Source organism: Zosterops lateralis (assembly GCF_965231275.1).
Source record: "Zosterops lateralis genome assembly, chromosome: 1".
In the NCBI taxonomy this organism is placed as follows: domain Eukaryota; kingdom Metazoa; phylum Chordata; class Aves; order Passeriformes; family Zosteropidae; genus Zosterops; species Zosterops lateralis.
The window spans coordinates 98,220,691-98,248,688 of NC_139762.1; the positions used below are offsets into that span (position 1 = coordinate 98,220,691).

The following is a 27,998-nucleotide window of genomic DNA, read 5'->3' on the forward strand; positions in this document are numbered from 1 at the left end:
TTAAGTTGTGCCAGGAGATATTTAGATTAGACATTAAGAACAATTACTCCACCTAAAGGGTTGAGAAGCATTGGAACACATTGTCCAGTGAACTTGTGGAGTGACCAGCCCAAGAGAAAACTAAAAGATTAGTTAATGGGTTGTTTGGGGACATGGTTTATTGGTGGACTTGGCAGTGTTAAGGTTCAGACTAAGTGATCTTAGAGGCCCATTCCGAATTAATGATTTCATGACTTTATTGTTTAATTCAACCATCTTCCTTTTAAAAAAGCACTGTCATCATATACGCTTTTGTGCCAGACACATGTCACCTTCTTCACTTTGATGCTGTAGCCAGGTATGGTGCTGACATGTCCCTGAGGAGTTTGTACAGATATGCTGGTATGTGTGCCTAATGCTCTTTGAGTAAATGCCACAAGCTGTGACTGAGGCAGTGGGAAGCGACATATTCTTGTGAAAGCCTAATACTCTCAGCCTTAATTTGAGGTGAATCAGTTTTATTCTTTCTGTTCTGCTTCCTTCCAGAGTGCAGAAAACAGGTGCTTCTGCACCTTCCTTCACCTCCACTCATTCTCTGGTTCAGGGACAGAAGGAACACTGCCTCAGTATGTAAAGCACATTTGTGAGGCTTGGAGTCCTGTGTAAAGAACATATGAAATATTGTTTTTTTTCTCCCATGCCTTTGGGGAAGCAGAGACTTCTATTGGACATAACAGACAGGACATCTATGACAGGCTCAGGCCAAAATCTGTGGCACCTGTGCCTTATATATGCATTTTTTCCCTACCTATACAGGCTGGAACTGTTGTAGAAGACTAATGTACACTATAGTTTAGAGGAAGGGTTTTCTTATCAGGGAGAGTACAGACATAATGTAAGGAGGAGTTAAGGATGCACTGAAAGGGATGAGAAGTGTAGCTTTCTTTGATTGTGGCTTGATATAACCTTGTTGAAAACATGACTGATTTGAAATGCTACTTATATGAAGGTATATATCTACAGAACCTTTTGTGAATATAGGAGTAAATAACTTATTCAGCACTTGAGGCGATGCATCTTATGAACAATGATAGCTACGTCAGGAAATGCAGTCAGGCTAAAGATAAATACACATTTAATCATGAATATAATAATTATAGGAATCTCATTCCTATATTCTGTGTGGAAATAATAAGAAAATTAGGCCTAATGAAGTTAGTGGCAGAAATATGTTAATGTAAGTTGCAGTTCAATATTTGTTTGATTCTTAATTCAAAAAGTGTAACAACTACAGGCAGTGGCTTCTCCAAAATACCATGGGAAACTGGAGTCTAGACTCATTAAAGGACCTTCAAGAAGGGCCTCACTCTTCCTGTCCCAAAACTTTGCTCCCACACACTAATACTCAAATGTAAGTTACAAAAATATTTTTATGCATTTTTAATGTACTCTGTTGTATTGCTGAGGCAAACTTTATATAATTCAAAATGGTTTTCTTACAATCTCATTTCAGTCATGATTGCACATAGGAAGTATAAAATTACTTGTTCCAATATGTACTTTTAGTATTATAGTATTATACTTATTATTTAGTATTTTAGTATTGTACCTATATCTTAAACATAATGAAATTCAATGTTATATAAAAGGTTAAATTTCTGTGGGTTTAGATGTAACAAAAAATAATAATAATAGAAAACCCCCCCACAGAATTTTACCACAAAGAATTTCTAAATAAATATGCTTAAATCTTCAAGGTCCCATGGCTGAAGCTGAGAAAAACCAGATTCCTGACCCCTACATTATTTTGACCTTTGTCAATGGCCTAGAAGAAATAAGGTTGCAGTCAATAATTTAAAGATGATGAAGATTCTGTAATTGGTTAAATAATGAACAGTACAAATCATTGCCACAAGAAGATATGGTTCACTCGGTAAGCCAAGACAAGAAAAATATTCCTTTCAAAACAAAACAATGCAAGCTGTGTGTACAGAAAGACTATTTCAGGGAGGGCTATACTAGTATCCAAAGACTCCAGAAGACTAAGTAGATAATTAAATAGGGAATTGCAATAGTCTCCAATGGAATAACTACAACAGGTAATTAATGAACTAGGAAAGAGGAGCACAAAGGTAGGTGTCTGTTACAAAGATCCACATCTTGAGAAGGCTCTTAAAACACTGGAGAGATTTTAAAACAGAAATAAAGACATAGAATCATAGAATATGCTGGCCTGGAAGAGATGCATCAGAATCCCAGACTCCAACACTTAGTGCTTTGCAGGACACGCCAAGAGTCACACCCTGTGCCTGACAACAATGTCCAAACACTTCTGGACCTCTGTCAGGCTTGGTGCTGTGACCACTTCCCTGGGGAACCTGTGCCAGGGCTCAACCCACCTCAGGTGTAAAAATCTTTTCCTGATATCTAACCTAAACCTCCTCTAATTCAGCTTCATGCTGTTTCCTTGAGTCCTGCAATTGGTAATAGGAGTGAAGAGATCAGTGCCTGTTCCTCCTCTTCCCCTTTTGAGGGTGTTAAAGACTGCAGCGAAGTCTTCCCTCAGTTTCTCCTTCTGCAGACTGGCCAGACCATGTGACCCCAAGCCTCCCTTTCCTGGCTGGTGATGCTGTGCCTGATGCACCCCAGGACAGGGTTGGCCCTCCTGGCTACCAGGACACTGCTGACTCAGGTTCAACTTGCCATCGACCAGGACCTCCAGGTCCTTTTCCACAGTGCTAATCTCCAGCCCCATGTTCCCCAATCTATACACACAAGTAGGGTTGACTTGTGCCAGGTACAGAATCTGGCATTTGCCATTGTAAAAGTTGCTATGGTTGGTGATGACCCATCTGTCTTTATTTGTCTAGCTCATCTGCAGGGCCTCTCTGCCCTCAATGGAGTCAACAACTCCTCCCAATCCAGTATGGTCAGCCCTGCAGAGCCCAGCTAGTGACAGGTCACCAGTCTGATGTTACCCCATTGACTATAACCCTTTGTGCCTGACCCATGAGCCAGTTGTTCACACATCACTTAACACAGTTATCCAATTGTGTTAAGGACACAGATGTGTGCTGGACATTTTGTCCAGAAGGATCCTGTGACAGACAGTATCAAAGGCTTTGCAGAAATCCAAGAAGATTCCATCTACTGGCTTTCATAGATCAACCAGGTGATTTACCCTCTTGTAGAAGGAAACCAGGTTTGACAAGCAGGACTTTCCCCTCATGAATCCATGCTGGCTATGACCTAAAGTAGTAATTCCTGTAGTTGAAAAAAACTATATACAAACTCTCAGAAAAATCCTTACTGTTTTTAACTTGAGGGAACTTGAAAGAGTCATTTGTTCATACCCTTTAAGTATTTGCATAGCTTTATTTATATCTTAGGTGTACTTGAATGCTTTTGTTGGGATTTTTATTCTAGTAAAGGAGAAAGCTGTGTCACTATTCACTTGACAGTTGGCTGGATGTGTTAACTTTAATTATATTAGGAAATTACAACTTTAATTCTATTAGGAAATTACATTTCAGAGTAGTAGGAACTATCTGTGTGTGTGCTTCGTAACGGTGATGCTCTGGCATTAGATTGACAGGGTCAAGTTTTTGAAAAAGACATTGAGAATGGCCCTCCATGTGTAGAGGCCTGAACTAACAGCTGGGAATTCCAGAAGACAACACTGTTAGTACCAGCACAGCAACTGGTTTTGAAGATGCGGAACCTCTTTTCCACTCTGGAGAAGTAGAAGAGGGAAATTGCAGGTTGGATGAGGGTCATGGTTGTCTGCTTTTGTGATTCTGACAGTGGCTGGCTCAGAGAAACAGACCAGACCAAGATGATATCCAGAGTTCCAAAGGCAGAACAGAATTTTTAGTGCACAACTGAAAAAGAAGTTCTGTGGCTCACAGCTCAGGAAGAGGTCAGCTGCCATTTGATCTGTAGAGGACAGACAAAAATATGAGCAACTGGAGCATGATGAAAACTTAAAATTTGTATTTGTGGCAAGAAAACTATCAGATTTCGAGATCATGAAGAAAATCTAGTTCATCCCAAGCCTAGTAAAACTGAAAACAATTAATAGTACTTTTGAATGTATTATGATTTAAAATTACCTTTTTAATGGAGAATGCTGTCAATATTTGTATTTAAACATCTCACTGTAGCTTTCAGGAAATAATGTGCAATTTTAAAATGTTTGGAATAATTTCCAATCTCTTTCCGATTGACTGAAGTACTTCTTAAGCAAATGTTTGCATATGTAATTAGAAAACTATATGCATGAATATGTGCAGCAATTATATTTGCAGCACTGTACATTTTTCGACAATTATACTATTGAAATTAGTTGCCTTAAATATTTACACTTATTATTTCATTTTAAAATGTTATCAGAGACACTTCTGTTATACTAGAAGTCTATGCTGACTATGTTATTAGTTCATACACATTTAGTATGACCTTTCCTTTTTTTATTCGCCTGCTTTTACTTCATTACACTCTGAAGTTAGGGTAATTAAAAATTTCATAATATTTCCTTTTATAATAGATTTTTTGCATGTGTGTGGGATGATGAGGAAAAGCTTCATTGCTTTGAGTGACATATCTTTTATTTCTGTTTCAAAATATACTCTACTCTCATATTCAAAGACTAGTCTGAATTCCAGGAATGTTTTAGTATCAATTTGAGCACAACTGTATTCCATGTCATGACTAACTATCATGTCAGAAAAGTACATTGATATATTACTTGGACAACCTTTGTGAGTTTCTCAATCTAACCAAAAAATTCTTTTATTTTCTAAAGTTCTGTGGAATTCTTATGCGTTTCTCAATGAATTATTGCAACTTTGAAATATACTGTTTTGGAAGAATAGGCTTGGATGTAATGTTAAGTAAGACATTTTTGGAGTTTTTCAAATGTGTATATCTAATGAGCTAAAAGGTTTTTTTGATGAAGTAATGATTTCTGATCCTATATTCATTGAAAATAAAATATGAGAGTTCTTCACGCTGAACTGTTTTTTGTTTTACTGGCTGAAGTACCTTTGGTTGTTGAGCAGGGCTCATGAGGCATATTTTCTGTTTACTCTTTGACCACTCAAGCTTCAAACTCAACTGCTAAAATTTATAACAAATCCCAAATCAATGGTAAATGCTACACTTTCCACTAACCCTGATGTTCTTCACAAATAACTTTTAAAGTTTTATTTTTATATGCTATTTATTCACTTAACCAGTTAATTAGCTTTTCTCTGGTAATAGGAAGGTGGTTCAAAAATCTGTATTTTGATAGCCTGATTCTTTGCCAAATATGGCTACAACCGAGAATTAAGACAAAATTCAGCGTTACTTAGGTAGTGACTCAATATGATTGAAATATTAAAGGAACACAAGGTCAATGTCTCTTCACTTTAATAAGTGCTTTGATGTAAAACTCAGACAAAAATATGTGTGGATGTATTTGTGCTTTCAAAGCAAATGAATTGAACAGAAAGAAAAAAGAAATTTTCCTTCCCAAGGAAATAAAGGCTATCTGTACATCTGCAGTTTGAGATTAAAGGTAGTACCGGGACAATAGTGCTTTCATTGGTGGTGCTCTTCCCCCATTATAGCCTGGCCCCACAATGATTCATTTATCAGGAATGTATTATGGGAGACAGTTTAAAAATATCCAAGTGATAGATATTCTTTTCCTGTTGTGTTTAGAATAAATGGTTTACTGTAATACTGGAATTGCAGAAGAATTTAGCTCAGAACTTCTGGGAAAATGAACTTAATAAGCCCTTAAAGCATTCATCTATTTTTAAGTCTTCTCAGTGTTTTTGTTAAAAGAGTAAGCCTGTTTCAGATATCAATGTCCATATTTTTCTTACATTTTTGAGGTATGAGTGACAAATGCACATTTTCCTCACTGCAGGTTCATTTTCCAGACCTTTGTATGTATTAGAATTCTCATTTCTGGAATAGGAAGTCTATAGTTTTATCTGCTGAACACAAGTATTTGCAGACTGGATGTCATTAATTATACATCCTGATAAAAAATTAGTTTCACAAATGACTTGTGATTAATTGATGAGTAAATGATCCTGCATACTCTTTCCTTCTGGAAAATGGATGATAGGAAACGTTTCTCTGAAAGAGAAAGGCACAAGAGTTCACATTCTCCTCAAGCAATTTAATGGCTCTAACCATGCTGACTTCCTGTCAATGCAACCTAAGGAATTTGCTAGATACAACGACAAAGGTCAGGTAAAATTAAATATGTGTAAGAGCCAAGATGTCAATGTCTTGTCTATTTCCACCAACACACAGCAAGATCACAGTCATAAGTTCCAGTCACATCAGCAGCAAGAAATGACAAATGGCATAGTTTCTGTGTGCTTTATTACCATGGTTCTCCCTATCAGTAAGTTCATTTAAGAGGCAGGCTTTGCAAACAGTGTCATATCCTCATAACACTTCCTATTCATGCCATAATTTTTTTTACAAATACAAGAATCACCATCCTTCCTATACACAGTCTTCATGTTACCAGCTTCACAGGAAAATGGAAACATAATACATGCATCCATCATGAATGGAAAGTAGAAAATATGGTTATGCAGGTGTGAGCCCCTGCACAGTGTTATTCCTGCATGTATTTCTCAACGTACATCCATGTAAATTATTTCCTTATTCAATTTATAGGCTTGAGGACTCACAGAAATAAGATTTTGACAGAACTACAGTGCAGCTTATAAAAATCTGAATTTCCCAATCAGTAGCCTGTTGCACTCCTCATAGGTCTTTTCACTCTAGCTTTAAGCATAATTATTTAGGAGTTTAGTTTAGTTTCCTAATATATTAGGAAAAATGAATGACATATGAATGAAAAGGGTTCTGAATCTACAAGACAACCATATTCATATTTCCCAAATAAGCAGAACAGGCTTCTTTAGTTCACAAAAACTTCTGCATCTCTTCCAAACAACATTCAGTGATGCCTTCTAAACATGAAGCTATTGGGGATTTTTTCCAGTCATATCACATAGATAGGACACTTAATCCCATTTATTTATATAGTCAAGCAATAATCACCACCTTCCTTGACCTCTGACAGGAATCATCTGTACAAATTAATTAAGCAGCTTCACTGCTTCTGGGCATTTTTGGACTATCAGGTGATACTGAGCTAGAAAGAGTCAAAACATTCCATGGCTACTGACCTGAGATTCAAGGTTTTATTATGTGTCCTTGAAGAGATATCATGCCATAGTTAGAAATGGTTGTTAGAAGAGCTCCTGAGGGTTATGATACAGTCACAATTTGCCAACAGAAAGTTTGACTAAAATTCTTCATATTTCTTTATAGAAACACAGACGGAAGAATGTTCAGGGGAAAAGTAATTTGCATAATCTTAAATTTCCCATTCCTATACCATCTATACCATGGCCTAAATTACTTAAAGAGTTCACATTTACCAACTGATAAATGAAGTTATTCTAGTGTTGCTTATTTCAAAACAAACAAAAAAAATACCCAAACAACAAAAAACAAACAAACAAACAAAAATTAAAAAAAAAAAAAACTCCCAAAACTATTCTGTATTAGAGTTCCCGTGTAATATAAAAGTAATCTCAAATATTTGATTCCATACAAGTGAAAAAGGGCAAAACCACTTTAAAAATACCTGTGTGTTCACCTCTTTAGACCTTCTAGATAGATATTTTATGGCACCCTTCTGAGTGAATACAGGGTGAAGCATTCAGTGCTATGAAAGTGTCTGAATAACCTGCATTTTGTGAACTCACTGTATAGAAATTAATTTTATAAATTTCATATATTTTAATACACACTAACTGAAAGCTTTGCCTATCACTTGCAAGCAATGAACTTCTTTATTTTCTATGATTTATCATATCATTGTTTGCCAAAGCTATGTTAGAGGACTTCTAGAAAATAGGTTTCCTAAGTGTCTTATCAATAAATATTTTCACCTTATACCATGTATTAATATTTTCGTATGCATGTGTATTTTCTCCCTAAACTAAAAAAAAAAAAACAAACCAACAACTGCAGCATTTAAACTATTAAATGTCACTTCAGCACGGTCTTTTGTCTGCACTGTAGCATGTCAATCAAAACCATAATTCCCCAGCTACATTTCTGCCTAAGAGCTGAAAACATAATAATCAGATAATGATATTTACAATACTGCGAAGGAGTGAATTTTAAATAGAACCTTACTGTAAAATACAAGAGAAAGGAAATGTTCTGCCCCTTCTTGTTCCCCTTTCCTGCCCCCATTCATCCAGAGTCTTAGCAAAGGTATTTTCCTGCCTATTCTTTGCCAGCTGGTGAAGAAGCTGACACCTAACTCTTCTAACAGTCTGCAACCTTATCAAAGAGTGGATATTATTTGGGTGTTACTCTTATCATCTTCTTCAAAGAAAAAGACAACATTCGACTTTATTTCTAAGAAGACATTTTGGCTTTGGGGATATGCTTTTCCTTTTCTTTTCTTTCCTAATGAGTGGAACTGAATCTAGACCAGATGGAATTTAACTTTTGTCATGCTCTGTGAAGTTATCATTTGCATAAGAAAGAATAAAAAGAAAATCCATATCATCTTTGATACTATTCGTTTACTTTTCTATGGCACTGATATTTTGGAGAAAAGTATAAAACTATTTGTGTCCAGAGATAAAAGTGTGCCAGAAAATACGTATGGAATGTTTGTCTAAAAGGAGACAAATTCTGCATCTTCAAGTATTCTTCTCTTTATTCCACTTCTGCAGTATTCCATTAGCTTGTCACATCATGACATCTGAGTGATTCCTGAATCTTTTAATAGTTGGGATTAAATAGAAAACTAGAGGTGTAGTCACACTGCCTTATGTGTTGCAGAGACCTGTGCTGTTCCTTTAAAAGAAAATCAAATATTTAAGAATGTATCCAAGCAGGGAAGAGCTAAGAAACAGAAAACTACTTAGGGAAAGAAGGGTATGAACATGTTTATCTCAACATTATATCAAGATCAATTTTCAAGATCAAATATATTTCACGTTTATATTTTCTATTGCTAGTAGCAAATAGACAAACATAAGTAGAGTATCTGTACATGTACTTGAGTTAAAAACGTTATTGTTCTATTGACAAGTAGATTCATTTTACCCTGGAATTCCTGGGACTGTTATAAAAGTATCCAAGATATCAGCAGGTCTCCTTCTGAGAGAAAATAGCATCTTTTCAGGCTCCATTAGTGTGACATTTTAAAACTCATTATGTTCAGTAGGATTCTGAATGAGAACATGTGTTTTTACCATATGATGTTCAATATCTGGCAAAGATAATATATACGTAGATTATAGGCCTCTGTGAAAGGAAAGGGATTTACAGCTTTTTTCATACTTTTATGACCTGAGAGTGTACATGATGATAGTAAGGTTTTGCTTCTCTTCTTTTCTCTGCTGAAATTAAAAAGATAATATTCATCCCCTAGAAAACATCATGGATCAGGGCAGAGATATAACAATCAAAGTCTTTGGAGATAATTCCCTGTAGTATGACTTTGAAATTAGAATAAACCCATCATGATGATAAGTAAACAGAATCCTGAAGCATATTTTGTTTTGTTTTTACATGATAGCATACAGGAGGACATCCATGTCTCAGAGGGTGAAACCCATGGATGCTTGGGTTTGGTTTTTAAGAGAAATAGAGCTTAATACTAAACACTGTGTTGTGTATTTAGACAAGCTTGTTTTCCGAACATGTTTTTAATACTAAAAAGAAGTATGGACTTATTGAAGTCTAATTTGATGTTTTAAATTAGAAAATTTATATAAGTGAAACACCGCTTTGGCCTGAAAATGAAACATAAGAACAGCAGATGCAGTAATGATGAGTTACAGCTGGACTGTGACTTTCTAGCATCAGAAATATTTCCTATGTCATGATGCCACAGATAGATTCTCTGCACTTTTTTTCAAATGTAGAAGTGTGGGCTTTGTTATCATAAAGCTCTTAGCCAAGTGATAAGTTTCTATTTTTTTTCCTTTATTTTATTTATTAGTTTAACTATTTGTAATGAGCACATTTACTTACCAACTTGATCATTCTCTATTCCTTCAAAAGCAATCAAAAGTTAAGCTCTAGATGTCATACTAACTAGAGGATTAAAATTTATGTTTGGAAAATCATTCACAATAAATACTGCTATTTCTAAAATAGATACAATAGGTTTTGTGAACTCCTGGACTCTTTTTGAGTTCTGAAATATTAACTTCGGTCTTTGAACATAGTGTCAAGCGGTACGGAGAAAACAGAAAGGAGCAGACATTTTCCTGAATCCTTCTTAACCCGTGGAATTTGTCTAAGTCATTAAGAGACAGTAATGAGAGAGGAAAAGAAAAAAAAAAAAAAAAAAAAAAAAATAAAAAAAAATAAAAAAAAAAAAAAAATAAAAAGGAAGGCAAGGAAAGCACAAGAAGATATAGGGGTATATTTATCTCTAAAAAGTACAATGAATGAATGATGTGCTGCCTGCTGTAAATATATGAATCCCTTTTGTTCTTACGTTCTTGCAGTGAATTCAAAGGTCATTTCGGAGTCCTTGTCTTCACTGGAAACAATGTCCTGAAATTGCTCAAAAAGCAAATCTTCTTGAAGTGCAGTTTCTGATCCCAAGATAAAATTCCACAATTTTCAAATGAAAGAGTAGGTGAATGTGCAGCTTACTTACTGCATCTGCCACAGCATGGCATTTAGGGAGTTCATTGCTATAAACAAATATAATGAAAACTACAGCTCCTGCACACAGTGCTCCTAGCACCTCCAGATTACCTTGTGTTGTTTCTGACTACAAAAAACACTGTTTCTTGTCCTGAAATTTTACTTCTTCATACACAATAAATGCAAAGCCATGAAATTCAGCTGCAATCGCTTGGAGCAAGGAAAAATTATTTTATACCCTATTTTGTAGAAAATTTTCTATTTTAGCAGGAAAAGAACCCTACATTAATGTGAAGTGTTAGTATATTAATGTATATCATTCTACTAGAAGAAACAGATGCTAAACAACATTTTTAATAGTTTAAAATTAAGGTAAAATTAAGGTAGTTTAAAATTAGGTAAAAATTATCTGTTAAAGAAATGCAGATAGATCTGTGACAGTGAGGTTCCTAAAAAGAATGTTATTAATGAGATCTTTATATTTTTATATCGCTGTGATCATGATCAGGATACCTTTCCTTACAGCTTATGACTGGAATTGTAAATGCCAAGTATAAACTGATTTATATGGGACAATAGGTCTTATGTGATTGTTTACCATACAAAATTAATATTTTCTAAAATTCGTCTCAGCCCCTCCAGTCATTTTCATTGATGATATTCCTTTGTCAGTAGCTAACCGGAAAACAAACTTCAAAACCAAAAAAACAAACAAAAAAATTCACAGAATCTTAGGATTAAAATATTCTAAATATGCATATCCTAGCAAAAATATCTAATTGGAAGTTAAAAAGAGGTTTAAATATCTGTCCTCATTTAGCATCGCTCCCAAAACACATAATTTTTATGTCATCCTTCTACTAATTAAAGTAGATACTTTCATTGTGCATCAAACACAGCATATGTAAAGCTGACAAGAATAGAAAGTAAAACCACAAATTGTTCACACCGTCAGTAGTGTCAAATAGAAGACTAAATGGGAAAGTCCCTTACTTAGGAAAAAGTTATAACAGAAAATATTTTAAATATATAGAACATTGTCAAAAAAGAGATGGGTTTTTTTTAGATATGAAAATCAAAGTTGATTTTGTTTCTTCTTTACCTCTCTTGCTCATCCCAACCAATAGAGCAAACATGGGGAAAAAAAATGAAAAAAAAAATTGTTCTGAGATGTTAAAAAATAGCAACATTCACCTCTTTATCACTTCTGGACCATGCATTTTGTTTAATTTTTATCAAATAGTTCTCTAAATGTTAGGGAGAGGAGGTCTCATTATTCTTTTGGTTAGCTTTCGTTTATTTATCTACAGGACTTGAAACAATTTTCTTTTTAGGAGTCGTATTAATGTAGTGTCTTGTAGTTATAAACTCTCTGTGAAGATACATTATTTTTGATGTTTCTCTAAATAGTCACCAATCAATTTGGAATGACAAGTAAAGAGTAAGGCTCCTCTGTGGTTTGTTTCTGGGATTTTTTATTGTGTTACGATCTAGCTGAGTAAAACTATTAGTTAAAAATATTTCATGGAGTCTAGACATCTCAGTGTTATCAAAGCTAGACAAGAGGTAGCCCGTGCTGAGATGTTGTAATAGAAAGCTGTGTATGTCTCCTTCTTTGCCTGGATGGCTTTGTTCAAATTATAGTAAAATTTGACAGAGGATGAAAAAATCCCATTTCCATAAGATCAATAGTAATTTTATTTTGGATTGATGAAGTCATTATTAATGTAAGTAGATGAAATTTTAAAATAGGCCATTTCTAATTTGTGAAGTAAAGAAAAGGTACTTTATGCTACTTTGTATTTTTGAACTATTGCATAAATCTTAGAGTGCATCAGTACATAGGTAAAGACACTGGAATATATTTATTTGTGTTTAACCAAGAAAGAGCTCCAATCTTATTTTTATTTTGGCCTTCCTTGTTTCTTTTTATAGTGTAACATTAACTTAGTCTGATAGTGAATAACAGAACTTAAAAATGAAAAAGAATCCGAGCAGAATAGCTTCTAATGTTCTCAGGGTAACTGTTTTGTGAGAAATACCTCCCTCAGTCTAAGTTAAATGATATTGATATGAGAATAACAGCTCAAATGTTGGAAAACTATGGTGTTTCCTTGCAAATAATAGAAATAAGGGAGTGTGGGGAACTTCCATTTAGTGTCTTAACATGCTTTTTATGTTGCGGATCAACAATCTGCATCTTCATCTTAGCACCAATTTTTCCACAGACCAGTGGAAAATTTTCTGACCACATCTGCTAGTGTAGAGATCACAGCTGGAGTATTAATACTCATTTTTAGAACAAGAAAAAAAAATGGAAGGAAAGATATTCTGGAAGTATAAGAACAAGGGAGCTTTACTATAACAACTTAAAATTATTCCTAATTTCTTTCTGACATAGTGATTTCTTGGAGCAAGTTAAAAGATGTCTTCTTATTTTATTGTGATGCCCTCTATTGAAGATGGTGTTTTATGAAAATTCAGTTTGAAGTGGAGTTCAAAGCAAGGGGAGAAGATTAAATGAATGCATTTTCTCTAAATAGAAGCTGTGGTGATATGAAATTCCACTCAAGATTGTTTTCCAATAAAGATCCATTAGTAAGGTAACAAATGACAAAAAAAGCTCACATGAACATCTCAGTAACAGGTAGAATTTCCTCCATGAAAGCTTAATTGCTCTATCTTTTCACTAAGACCTAGGATTCTGTTTTGATGGGGATGATGGATAAGATGGGGATTGTTTTGCCTAACTGCAAGATAAGCAATTCCACTATTCATTGACTATTCCATTTGAAATTAGGGGCTCTTCATTATATGACCGCAAGATATGTAAAATGAACGAAGAGATAGTACCAAAGGAAGATAGATTTCAAAGTAAATAACTTGAAAGTATTCACTAAAGAGAAGAAAATGTACAGCTCAAACAAACACCTCGTTGAAAATGATCATAAAAACTGTGCTGTTGCTGAATAGCAGTTTTAGTTACATTCACCATAATAACAGGTCTCTTCCGATACACACACTGCATCCAAACTTTTATTACAGTACAAAAAATGCCTCAACCTGGCCTGTATTTATATGTTCAAGTCTTTTTACATATACAAGACTAATACAATGTTATTTAAATTACAGCATGGAGTATTGCCTCTAGTTCTATCTTCTGTGTAATTTCATAGAATACTCAACTGTGTTAAAATGCATATTTATTAGAGATCTTTGTCCTCTGCTCTTAACTGAACTGCTCTTTTTAATAAAAAAAAAAAAATAAAAAAAAGCTCTTCATTCACTGTTCATAACTTTTGTTCTGCAGTAATAACAGAAGAAATTACATTCACAGACAAGACACAATTGGCACTTTCTCACTGTAATCAACTAGTTGTTCATGCTCTTCTGTGCTTTATGTGGTATCTTTAATAAATGAAATCTTGAGGTAATGACATAGCAGAGACTGCTACTGGAAGTCAATCAATCACAAACTGGACATAAAGGTGCTCATCTTCTAGAACACAGGTCTTGATGCCCCTGACAGGGCACTACTGAAGTGAACATTACTGTCATATGTGTGGTATTCAAGTCAAGTTGCCAATAAACAGCTACTGTTAGGAATATAAAAGTAATGTGACAATAGAAATAGCACCTTGAGTTCTACTTGTAACCTATATATTGACTACAAATTGTACAGGTGGAGTGAAGTGCAACCTTGCTGATCTCTCTAAAGCAATTATTGGTTAAATGAATTGTATGACCTGACAAATTATAATGTACAAACAGATCAGTTGTTATGTTAATGGCATCAAAAAGTCAAATAACATCTTATTCTTCCTTAATACTCCTTGTTTTTAAAGTTTGACCTTACCACTGGAGTATTGATTTTCAGCTACCTGTTGACTGAAGGGGACAGTCATACGGTGTTTTTGTCACTTTGACATTTGCTCTGTAAGAAGCTATGCATGGTAAAGATTTCTGGTCTGAACTTTGATTAAAGAGGAATCATATGCCAATAACAGTCTCATGGTTTCAAAACAAGTAAAATCAAACTCCTAGAAGGATTAAACACTGAAATATTTAAAACAGCAGATGTCTAGCTTGATCCCTAGACATGGCTATAATTCAATGACTGAACAAAACTGAGGATATTGAGTTGAAATAAAAAGTACTGAGCAGCGGTACTCAGTACCTCATCAGAGATTTCAGCTATGGTGCACATTATTTATTAAACTGTCAATCTGCCATAACTAGAATAGCATTAGATAGAGTTCCACAGCAACCAGCTCAGGATCATCTGGGAGTGCTGTATCAGTAAGTCTTGAAATCATTACCCAGATGCTTCAGGGTAAGGCAATGGCTGCCAGTAAAGTCAGTGATAATTCTGGCTAATTTTGACTAAATACGGACACCTTTTTTTCTTTTCACACCAGAGAAACTAGTAATCACTGTATGGAATAAAGTGACAATAGATTGGGAGTTTAAAATGGAAATGTCATCCATCCCTACAAGCATGATAGTGACAATGAAAACCACTGTAGTTTCTCTCAGGCTTTGAAAATATCCTTGACAGAATAACAATCAGAAGACTCTGCTGAAAAGAGTCCTCCCTAAAGGTAATCTGAATAGTGAAGACCACACTGACATGATTTTCTGCTCACAGGCAAAATCAAGAAATGTTCAGAAGATAAAGTCAAACTCTATGTACGCTCCTTGCCTCTAACCAAATTCATTAGTATTGGGATTCTGCAAAAACATGTATAGAGATCTCTGTTCTGGCAAGTAAATGGCTGCTCATTTTAAATTGGGAAGTTTTAATAGCAAAGGTGAAACATTTAGAACTACATTTTTTACCTAAAATGGAAACAAACAAGGCAGTATTTTTGGACAGGTTTAGTTTATTATTGTATGGGTTAAAGCACAGGTATCATATCCATATATGGGAAAGCATGTTATTCATTACAAATGCTTTTATCTCAGAAGAGTCTTATTGTTAGCAGAAAACATGTAAAACCCGTTGTAAAAATGGAAAATTAGGGACAGTTCTAATATCATATGAATACCAAATGAGACATGCCTAAAAATGGAGTCACACAGAGGACAGCAACAGTCATTAGAATTCCTGGGAAATGTAGCATTAGCTGGGATGAAGATATGGGTCTTTGAAAAATAGTGAGTTCCCTGCAAATGTTCTTTCCACTTGTCTGTATGTCTGAGTCTTTTTTTAGAGCTGTCACATCAGCCAGTCACCCATAGGCTGTCTTTGTTCTCTTGGTACAAAATGGTTAAATGTCTTAAATAGTGAGTCTCAAAGCATTGCCTATAGCTGGTATCAAAGCAATGCTCCTGTGAGCTGAGCTGCACCAGACATCTGCTGCATATATCAAATAACCAACCATCCATAAGCATTTTGTATGGACAGTTTAAATACAATGAATGGTAAAGACTGACCCATTAAACATTACTGAGACATTCTCAAGGTAAATCTTCAGTCATAGAACATCAGCCTCACACCATGAGATACAATTAAAGGTCATCTGCTATAGCAGAGAACATATGCTGATGTTATCAAACATATGGAGAAAAAAAAAAGGAAAATTACACTGAACACAAGGCAACAAAATAAAATAAGGATAGTGTAGGCATGATGCTGCATCTGTCACATCCCTGGATGGGAGTGTGCTGCAATCATTTAACAGAAACCCCACAAGTAAAACTGACCATATTTTAAGTTGACAGAGGAAGTTTTTGATGGTGTGGAATGTGTCATCAGTAGCAAAACACCTTATCAAAACCTGAAAAATGCTGGTATCATTGTGAACCTTCTACTGGCAACACTACACTATCAAAACAAAGAAGCAAACAAGTAATTAGTTTCAAATGATATCTACTGAAATACAGTAATGCCTGAGAAGGTTTTCCACAAATCTCAAAACAGCTTTCCTCAGAAATTTTCTATAAGGTAAAATACCCCTTGAGTGTAGCTCAGCACCAAACTGAAGAGATTGTTTCCAAAAGCCACAAAGTACACCAGCTGTATATGTAGCAGCTTTGTCATCAGCTTCACAGATGTTTGCAAATCTTAGCTGTCCCAGCTGTTTGATGGGTATTCATGTCTTCTGTGGTCGGAGGGACTGAATTACACTTCTTCCTCTCTGTTGTATTGGTATGGTATCACACGGTGTCAGGAAGTTATGAGGATGGGTAAATGCATGAGAAAGGTGTCCTGGGAGCATGGGTGGCAGCATGACAGACAGGATAGGGATCTCACCATACAGAGGTCCAGTCCCCAGTACTCGATCAAGGAGGGCAGGGAAAGATCAGTGAATGAAACTAGGTTAGAAAAGGTCCTGGGTTGGCTGGGGAGGGTCATGGGCGTGAACAACATGTGGGCATCCAGGCCGCTAAAATACAGCACGGGACCCATACAGCAAAACCCAGGCAAGAGGGGCTGAACTCCAGCACAGTCCCTGCAGGAGAAATATTTGCCCACAGAAGCTGTTCCCAGGCCTTGTCCTACTCCACTTCACAGTAAAGTTGGCCCTTACCACTTGCATCCTAGCCCTGGGAGAAGGAAGAGGGTGAAAAGTCCATTGGTATGTGGCCGCTTTTCTGAACTAGATGAGACTTGAACCTTTACCTCACCATAATCTCAAATGAAATGTTAATGCTTTTGTGAAGCTTGCAGAGCAGTCAATATTTGTCATTACTAGAAGCAGAAAAGACAAGGTGTGACTGTACGACTCTATAACCCATATGAGTGTAAATCAGTTCTTATTAGTTCATGTAAAAACTGTCCCCATGTATCATAGGCCTGCAGATATCGAAACTACTGAGAGCTAGCACTGCCTTCCTCCACTAGAAATAAGTTTACATTGTTGAGAATATCCATTAAGGGCAAAACAATATGAGAAAATTGGATGCCTTGAATATAGACTGTATTAAATGTGAGAATATGTCCTATATAGTTAATCTAAAAAAACAGATTATTTGCTCAAGTGCTTTTTAACTTTATCCAGATGTAGCTGAATTGCATTTCTCAGCTACCAACTGTATTTGCTTGGTGTGTGATAAACATCTCCTACATTTAAAATTGAACACACAGAAGCCCCCCAGCAGCCTTTTTACCTCTGCCTTGAAGATCCTCTTAATAGAAGGCATTAGTTTAGAATTATAGGACCAAACTCAGTCTCACAGAGTATATGTAGTATTTCTATTGAACAAACCTCAGATGTTCCCAATAATCCTATGAGTAGACAAACAGAGACAGATATTGGGGACCCAGACTTTGAATTTTCAGTTCACTCTTAATTGAGGGATACCAAAAGAATAAAAACAACATTGAAAAATTGAACCAACACCATCCATTTAAAATTCCTTCTGCACATTTGAATTTGATGCCTCTTTGTCTTAACCCTACAAAGTCTTTTAAAGCTCTATATAAAGTTAGATTATGAACACAGTGGAACATCTTGATTTAACTGAACACAGAATCAGACTCATTTAGGTTGGAAAAGACCATTAAGACCATCAAGTCCAACCATTAACCAATAACCTATTACCAACTGGTTCAGATGACAATGGATTTCAATACTAATTAAAATCACAAAAAAAACCAGCTGTCTGAAATCTCTGTATTTCAATGACTAGCAAGCAGTCTTTATATAGAGTTTTGATGATTTATAAAAATCACCTTATAAAATAAGTAATTGCCTAAATAAAGAAATTTAGAAATCGAGACAATAGTAGAATTATCATTATAAATTTAAAAGCATAGTCAAATTCTTACATAAGAAACCTAAAGGATTTTTTGGTTTTTTTTCTTGATCAGTCATTGAATACACAGAATGTCACAAAGTTTTAGGAAAGATTATCAGCTACTGCACAGAATCAGATTATTGTTGATTAAGTTAGGAGCGATATTGTAAAAAAATAGCTTGTTGTTCAAAAACAATTTACTGCACGTAGGATGGGACAGGAAACAAGGCTGATTTCTGATAATGAAGTGCTGCATCTTAGATATCCAAAGTAATGAGAGATATCTGAGGAACAACACTTCAAAGCAGAATTCAATGTACAGCATCCATGATGAAATATCTTGCAGTGCAGTTCCATTGAATGGCAAACTGTTTATGAGAACTGAATCATTTTCAACATAGAAAGAGCAGTCATCAATCGCTTTTCCACTGAAGTTTCATAGTTTAATCACTAAATAATCAAACAGGTCATTAAAAGTGGTGGTTAATAATAACTATTTAAAAACTCATGTGAAAGCAGATAGTGCTTCCATGTGACTGTCTGCTTTGTATATGCCCTGATATCAATATACTGTGAGAACAGCATATGGTTCCTTTGATGGAAAGTAATGGAAAATGACAGACTGTTTGAAGATGCTGTGGTGCCAATTTCATGAATAATGCATTAGGGCAACAGGTATAATCAGTGCAGTTTAATAGTCTGCAGCCTTCAGAGATACAACAACAGCATACAGAGGAATTATCCATGTACTAAGACCACCTGACACTTATCTTTTTTTTTCCTTGATTTTATTTGATTATGACTACATTAAAATATACACTGCTTTTTTTATAAAAGCAGTATCAGAAACAAAAATGTTTTGTTTTGAGTCAGAATTAATTTAGTACACATGTTTGGTGCAATTTACCTTTTAATAATAAGCATAAATTTCAAAATCCATTTTCTCTGTTTTAAATTGAACATAGGTTTTAGAGCTCAAAATTTAATAGGAAGAACAATTTTATGGTTGTCATTCATGCACTGAAATAATTTTCTATATTGTCAAATGCTTTTATGCCATTTCAAATAATACAGTTCACTGCATATATACCAAAATTGGTTTTAATTTTATTATTTTCCTATATCAAAAACGAGTCTAAGAATTAATTGAAAAAAAAAAAAAACCTGTCTTGCAAAATGCTGCTAAAAGATTTTGCATGAAGAATATGCTGATTTGTATTTAATGATAATAGAAAAGCTCTGTGAAAGAGATTTACACTTAGGGACACATAATCCTCTTGGCACTGAGGTCTTACATTATGATGTCATGACTCCATAGCAATGAATATGAATTAGAGTAAATTACTTAGGACACAGGATTACAGTCCCAGTACTTACACTTTTACTCAAGGAAAGATGCCTATGTTTCTGAGTTAAAAGTTCCATTTTCTACCTGACAAATGAGCTACAATGATGTATGTCCAGGTTTCAACTTTATGAATCTATTCTGATCCATATGTATCTGCTTCTGAAAAGATATCTTGGCAGGTCTCACTTAAAAAAAAAAATACATGATGGCTTTTAAAATAGCATTCCACAAATCAAAAAGGCAGTGAGTATTAATTTTGTATGTGTGTGGACATATATTCATGTGTATTCACATAAATATGAATCCTACAAATAAGAAAAAGCAATAGTCATCTAGGATGAGTTAATGTATGAAATATTTTTGAAATGTAAAATAAGATGCTCTAAAAAAAATCAAGTCAGTCATCACAAGTAAGCTCCTATAGAACACTGAAATGAAATATTCTGCGTTATAATAATCTGTTCTGGTCTTTCTACCTGTTCCTCACTGCAGTTATAATTGCCTGTATGAATACTTCATGTTGTGCAGTTCTTAACCAAGATTTGCGAAAATCCATTATAATGTGTTGGGGCCAAATTGCTCTATTTTACATTTACAGCAACTTCAGAACATCTAAGTTTTTTAACTCCGAATTTTCAGAAGCTCAAATACTGTCATTCATTACTGGAAACATAATGTTTCTTATGATGAAAATATTTCTTATTCATACAGTTAGTAAAAGTCTAGTCTTGTAAAGAATAATACATTTGAACATGAAAAATAAAGCTTTCAGCTTTCTAAACTGGCCCTTGTATATATATTTAATTCATGCCTAAGAAATTTTGAATGCAGGAAAGGTGATTCAGTACTAATCTACAACTTTTTTTTTTTTTTTCCCCCCAAGGATTTTATAAACATTTTGAGACCTTTCAGCTACTAAGGCAGTTTGAACCCATCCTTTTATTATAACCTCTCTTGTCAGCCCCATCTAACACTCAAGAACACTCTATCATTTGTACATCTGCCATTTCTGACAGAACTGTAGGTGATTTTTATTGTTATTGTTTTCTTTCTTAGCAATATTGATTTTCTAATGTTAAAAATTTCTTCTGTATTTCTATGACAGTGAAAACCATAGCAGGTACAGGAGTGGTTGTTGGCTTGGAAGACTAACTTTGTTAACAACATCTCATACCAATTAGTTGATTCAGAATAACTGCAATATTCTTCATAATCTATTTTTTTTTCTACTGGATTAAGGAAAAAAAAATCAACATGGGACAGACTGAATTTATTCCCTATCTATTGTATTTGTTCAGTTTCTGAAATTTCAAAATGACTAGAGAGTTTTAGTAATCACTTGCTTGAACTTATTCAATTGTAATTAAAAAAAAAAAAAAAAAAAAAAAAAAAAAAAAAAAAAAAAAAAAAATGGAAAGCCTAAGAGTATCAATTGCAGCTTCCAGTGGTGCCAAAGCAGCATAAAACTGGTTCAATAAACACTTAGCACCAGAATAGCTGAGAAAATTTTAAGACCAACTGTTTGATGTTCAGATAAACAGTTGTTTAGCACCTCGTCCACATACTGTGCATGACTATTAGAAGAAGGAAACAAGAATGCAAAGCATATGTAAGAGCTTTCATAGGACCACAGAGCTTAATACGAGGAATTCTGACAGGTCAGATTTAAGGCTGGGGTCAAAAGCTAAAATTGCCCATTTAGAGTTTGAGATAAAACAGTTTTCCTAGGGAACTCTTGCATCAATTAAAAATATTTTTAAAATATTGTTATGTGAAGCATTATTGTCTTGTTGGTTCAGAATGACCAGCAACAAGACAAAAAATTCCATGCACAGTGGATTTCATTTGAAATCCCCTGCAAAAAGTCATATGCCTACCTACAACTATTACATTAAGTTGAAGGCATAAATTACAGCAGAGAAGATAGATGTCTTCTGAAAGCTGAAGATTTACAAACCCATTCCCTCCTATTAAGTGACTACTGGGGTGTGCAATATCACACAGACCACTTGTTATGATGTGGACACTGCTGATTCACGTGGACAACTTGGGCCTACCTCAAATATTGCCATTCTATGGTTTCAGGTTCATGAACTATCAAGGGAGATTCTTCAGCACCGCCTCTCAGCATAGAAACCTGCAAGCAGAGACCAGAAGAAAGTTCATGACATATCCACCACAGTTGGTATTGGCACTGGTAATTCTAAACTTGTGTCAGTGCATTGCAAGCATCAAAGATTCATAGCCAACCAAATTGTGGTCAGAACAACTGCAGAAACTTTACAGGCCATACTTCTGTGGGAGGGCTAAAACAGCCATTTGCAATGCTCTCAGCAGCTCTGAATTTATATGTGGCAGGAGTGTATGGAGGAGCAATAATTTTCCACAGCAGGCCAGCACAGGATTGTCCAGCAGAGTCATGTAACCAGCTGGCTCTAGTGGCTCTTTCATCCATGCACCCATCTGACATTTTCTCATCTGGGCAATTCAATAGCCCAACAGAAACTAGAAATATTGTTATCTGCTCTGTCATTTTAGTTTTGCCTTATCTTAGTGTATGTCTTTACCTTCTTACTTCTGGGTGCAAGGGAAGTCAGAGTGTAGATGGCCTGATGATCTTAGCTTAGATGTCTCCTACAGCAGGGAGGAGACTGGATGGGAAGAGTGGTTGCAGCCCTTCCTTTATCACTAGAAAAATATGTGGAGAGATGAAAAGTCTTAAAGATCTGTGAAGACACAATGAACTGCTCTGTTGCTTGTACAACAGCCTCCCCACAGCCCTCTGACTCTCAGGAGCAAAGATTCCTGTAAGGAGTGCAGACACAGACTCTTTCTTTTGTTGACCATTTCCAGGGATGACTCATTGAATAAGAAACCGTGAATAGGACGATTCATCATCTGATGAATATCCCTTATGCTTTCCTTCTTACTGTGACATAGAGGCCACAGCTGCAGGGGGTGCACGAGAAGGTTGAACTCCCAAAGATATTCCAGCAAAGAGAGGATTAAATGAGGCTGGGTTATGTAATGCGGAGAGAAGTGCCAAAGAAAGATGACTGAGATGCCCTGTGCAAATGTCTGTCTCATTTGCCTTCACTGACTGAAGAGGGAGTCAAGAGTTCCTGCCAGAGAAGTGGAAAAGGCCTTTGAGTCCCATAATCTGTCATGCTGGGGAAGGGGAGGACCTACGTTCATCCCATCTATGAAGCATAGCCTGGTGCAGATGCTCTTGAAAACTTTAATTCCTCTTTTATGCTCAGCGTTCAACGTCAATGTTGAAGAAACTAGTTCTAGTTGGCTGACACCTATGAACTGGGATTCTGGCACAATTTGAGTCAAATTATGTCAGTGCCCTCCTGATCCATCCCAAAGTTACATACAAATACTGGAAAGCCAAACACTTCGCCGAATGGGCCTTTTGTGCCAGAGCAGAATAAGTCACTGATAGGGCCCAGAGTTCTGGTCAGTCTAGGGGGAAAGCAAATCTTGCCTTGTAGTATCCAGCCTCTTACCAGGAAGCAAGGGTTGTGGGTGGATGTTGTGACTACTTTCTTCCCTTTTAAAAGAACCCAAGTACACCCCAGCATTCAGGAGCTGATAGGTTATGGACAGTGGCTCAATGAATGGTGGCCCAATGAAGCAACTGTGATTTTCCTTTGCCATTGGGAACATCTTTTCCTTAAACTAGAAATAGCTTTGTTCTTTTTTCTTTTCACACCTGCCAGAAGAATGTCAGAAATCCTACAGACAGCAAATCTTTCCGACTTTTCTTAACATGATATGACAAGAATGATAATTTCCTTAAGACATTTTCACTTCTTTGAAAATGAAGACTGAAGTATTTCTGGTTTTTGTGGTTTGTTTTTGGTGAGTCTTTTTTTGAGGTGGGGAGAGGTCATAGGAAAAAAGGAAAGAGATAAGTTGAAACAAAACAGGAATAAATTAAAACAGAAAAGAGAAAACAAAATAAAGGTGGAAAAATATCTATAAAAATCTATGAGTTGGAAACAGGTTTTCTAATGTTTGTGTTTCACCAAAAAGTTGTTTATTAGACGTTTTCCTTCTATGGACACATGTTGATAAACTAGACCAAACAGCTGTAGTTTCAACTTTTTTTGGGGAAAAAAAAAAAAAAAAAAAAAAAATTTACAATGCTTATGACCCTAGCCTCCTTTTCTCTTCTTCTAATACCCTAATTTAGTCTTACCAAAGTGTCTCTGTACTTCTACTTACACATAATCTCATTAGTGGGCTCATAGTTGTCGAAGTTATGCACTTTGACTTGGAATTCCATGTAATTACAAGATTTGGTAATAATGAAGATGCCATAAATAGGGAGAATTTTCTAAACATCCTCTGGAGAATATTTGCTAGAGAAGCAGGTAATTTATTTCAGGGTTATGTGGATGATAAGAACAGTAGCAAAGAGAAAGCAGACAGGATGAAAGAAGACACAGAAATGAGTGTAAAAGGATAATATGAGGAGGCAAGTCAGCTTTCAACTTTAGAAGGATGAAGGAGGAAGATAATAGGAAAAGAGAAGAGACAATGCAGAAATAGTGATTGAAGAGATGTGTGGATTGCAATTAGTGAATGGTAATTAAGATGGTGAAAGACTGCTTGTATCTATTTAACACAGTCCAGAAAAATATACACTAAAATTTTGCAGGGGTTGAAGTATAGCTAAGGGTAATTGAGAACATGTACAATAATTTGTCAAACAAGGACAGAGAGGAAAAGATATATAATACCCACGTGAAAAATCCTTTGGTGCAAAAGAGTTAACCAATGGCTTTTCCACTATAACTCCCAGCAGGCTGCTCCAGGGAAAAGCTGGCACAATATGACCACAATATCCAAGGAAAGCTTGAAGCCTTATTCAGTCAGACCAATTCATTAATCATTACAAATAGGTTCCTGTAAATAATATAATTCTTCCCTTACTTTTTGGAAAGCAGAACAGTTCAGAGCACAAAAATGCATTAGCTGCATATTTTGCAATTCTCGAAGTAAAAAAAAATAAAAAAGCTGAAGTTAATATTTGGAGTTAGGTGTTGGATTTTTGGTTTGTTTGTTTGTGGTTTGTTTGCTTGGGTTTTTTGGGGGGAGTGGTGGGGATTTTTGTTTGGTTTTTGGGTTTTGCTTGTTTGGTTATTTCTCATGGGAGCTGTAGTTATAATTTTATCTTTGGGTAGCAGTAAAAACTTATCTAGAAAAACATTAGCTGGAAAAAAAACTTTGATTACATAAATACTCCAATTTTTAACACCATTAATTTATAGTATTAACAGGATGCTGCCATCATAGAATCATTGAGTCATGGAATATTCTGAGTTGGAAGGGACCCGTCAGGATCATCAAGTCCCACTCCTAACCCTGTGCAGGACAGACTGAGTCCCACAATGTTCCTAAGAGTGCTGTCCAAACGTTTCTTGAACTCTGTCAGGCTGGTGCTGTAACCACTTCCCTGTGGAACCTGTTCCAGTGCCCAACTACCTCATGGGTGAAAACAATTTTCATACCTAACTTAAACTTCCTGACTCAATTTCATTCGGAGATGTATGCATGTAATCTCAGAGTTTTTTCTTTATTTTTTTTTAAGTCAAAATTACTTGATAAGAAAAGGTTAAACACTCCAATTTATGTTTACTTCTATACCACAAGCTGCACCTTTTTCTTTTTTTTTTTTAATTTCTATTGTGAAAAATTGTTGCCACTCTAGATTTTGTCTTCTGTTACAAAGACCACTTGAAGAAAACTCGGAGCTACTAAAATAACAAGGGCATTTAACAAATACCTAACATCTCATCTTTTGCTTCCTGTCCTTTGATAAGGTTTCACATGCATTAGCTATGCCACAATGGAGATCAATGCCACCTGAGTTGCAATTCTAAAGCCAATGCCGTTATACTGGGACGTGTGATCTATCAGATCTGTTTTGGCTGAAGAAACAGAACATCTGGAGGGCAAACAAGAATTTAAGTTTTTTCTCCTTTTTTTTCAGAAAGATGAAACTTTTCACATCCATTTTATATGTGCAGGATACTCAGTGCAACCTGATGGCAGTTTATATCCTCTCTTATCAATTTTCTATATTATCATCCACACCTCTAGGGGTTCCAAATTCAATACAATTCTCTGTGGATCTCAGACCTTCTGATACTCAGACCCATTGTGAAACTTCTGTACTTGCATAATCGTCATTGGTTTGTTTGTTTGTTTAATAATGAAAAATGAATTGCTCATTCCTTCATTGTCCAACCATGCACAGAACGTTCATTTAGCATGTTTAATTATATAATACAGACATGCACTATGATTTAAAGAGTCATAAATTATCAAAATGCAAGACAGAACATTTTATGCTTAGGTGAATACTCAGAAAAGGGAGAAAATGGAGTATTTGGTGGGGGGAGGGGGAACCAAAACAATGAAAGAGCTGTCTTAATGCACTCTTACTTTAATGAAAAAAGAGGGAATTGGAAGTCTATTTTATTTTGTCTCAGAGCATTTCTTTGTATTATCATCAGTATTTACGAGTCCCTCTGTTGTGGAATGTCTGTTAGGAAACATCAGTTTCAAAACCACTTCATCAGCCAATTTTCTAAGCTTGCCTAAGGATTTTAACACTGCTTTATAATATGAAGTAGGATATAGATCTAAAATAGTAAAGAAATATTTCTGACCAAACAATAGAAAAGGTGATAAAATATTAACACAAACTTTTATTTATATTTATAACCAGTGCTGTTACTGCTGCATTTTTGTTGACCCAGTAAAAATAGCTGATACTTTCAGCATTATATCTGATGAATTTATATTCATGATTCTGTTTGCAGTACAACAACCACAGTTTATGTACTCCAGCACTTAAGTCCATGGGCACCACTGTCTGTAAATATGAACCATTAAGACCCAAAGTTATTCTACAGATTTTTTTTTCCAGTGTAATTCTAGTACCAACAAATGTGTGTGCATGAGGACAGTGCTGTTTGTCAAAAATGTAAGCAGATATTAATTGTATTACACGAAAGTTTGTGCATGTTGAAGCACCATAATAAAGACAGTCAACAAATATAGTATAATTTATCCTTAAACTACAGAATCACCAGTTGTCATTAGCCAGTTTTACATACAAGGAATAAAGGTATGTCCTTTACATGTCTGTTCTCTCCATTAAAACAATGCTGCTTTAGTATGCAAGAGTATTGTTTTAGAAAACTAGTAAAATGGAACTAATTTCATCTTTTTCATTTCTGGATTACCTAATATTTATTCTTGATCTTGACAATCCATATCATGTTATCATAATAAAATATTTAACTGTGAGTATCTCTAAGTTATTATACAAAACCATGAGTATAATCAATCAATCAAAAATGCCAAGGATGAGTTTCACTGAATTGTTATTATAACCCATAATACAGTCAGCATTAACGTAAAATTTCATAAAGTGTTAGATACTTCATGACACAGAGTTTCTCCTGCTGTTATTTAAATATTTCTTTATTATTAGTTCTATCATTATTAGCATTCATCACAGACTTCTGCTGTAAACAGTCGAATTAAATGAAATTTCGAATTAAATGAAGACTAGATCATAACTCAAGGTTTCTATGAATACAAAGTTAAGATTTATAAACCTTGAATACTCTGAAGCAAATTTAGGACAGTTACAATTTTTGCTCAGTTGCTTTTCTCATTCAATTCTTTCATCTTTACATACATACAACAAAATTTTAAGGAATTATATGTACTCACATATTAGTATATATTTACATGTTAGAGTTTTTTAAATTATTATTTAAATAATGATATAGATTCCCTGTCTTTAAAGCTACTTTCTTTCAACTTTTATTCCAAGTACTATTCATGTCTTTCAAGTGCAAAATGCTATTCCTACTGGACAATATGTAATTGCAGCAATAATTGAAAGTAAAATGCAGTACATATTTTTAGTTAAAAATTTGACTAAATTTAAATAGATGTGTTTTGGTATGCAGCTGCACTCAGAAATATAAAGCAGTTCTCAGTATAAATCTTGAAAAGAATGAATACTGTCACAGCTGGGATTAAATTAGAACACTGCTTAATAAAACATCAGTGATGTTGTTACAGCTGCCCCAAAATGGCACCATCCAGTGAAGCTCACTTCCAAAAAATTTATTTGCTGCTTTTAAGTGCAATCTCTCACTCTCAGCTTTCTTCCTCCTGC

At 35.1% G+C, this 27,998-nt stretch overlaps 2 long non-coding RNA genes across 14 annotated transcripts in view; one reads left to right on the forward strand and one right to left on the reverse strand.

Annotated features, from left to right (window-relative positions):
* LOC310907521 overlaps positions 1 to 27,998 on the reverse strand; it is a 97,138-nt gene that overhangs the window by 39,170 nt on the left and 29,970 nt on the right. For 3 of the 11 annotated variants that reach the window (XR_014589634.1, XR_014589635.1, XR_014589636.1), the window contains exons 3-4: positions 22,351 to 22,471; positions 21,841 to 21,920 (exon numbers count right to left, since the gene is read on the reverse strand). This is a non-coding gene — a long non-coding RNA (uncharacterized lncRNA). Of the gene's footprint in view, positions 1 to 3,485; positions 3,916 to 9,668; positions 10,597 to 15,570; positions 21,921 to 22,350; positions 22,472 to 24,538; positions 24,701 to 27,998 lie in introns of those variants that run through there. The other 8 variants (XR_014589637.1, XR_014589638.1, XR_014589640.1 and 5 more) reach the window with 8 other exon arrangements.
* Positions 281 to 27,993, forward strand: LOC310907552. 3 transcript variants are annotated; one of them, XR_014589647.1, is made up of 4 exons: positions 286 to 381; positions 1,274 to 1,390; positions 21,869 to 21,980; positions 25,618 to 27,993. It is a non-coding gene; the product is annotated as an uncharacterized lncRNA (long non-coding RNA). The 3 variants fall into 3 exon arrangements; XR_014589646.1 differs by lacking the exons at positions 21,869 to 21,980; positions 25,618 to 27,993 and adding an exon at positions 1,737 to 2,908 and having other exon boundaries at positions 281 to 342; positions 1,278 to 1,390; XR_014589648.1 differs by lacking the exons at positions 21,869 to 21,980; positions 25,618 to 27,993 and adding an exon at positions 1,737 to 2,908.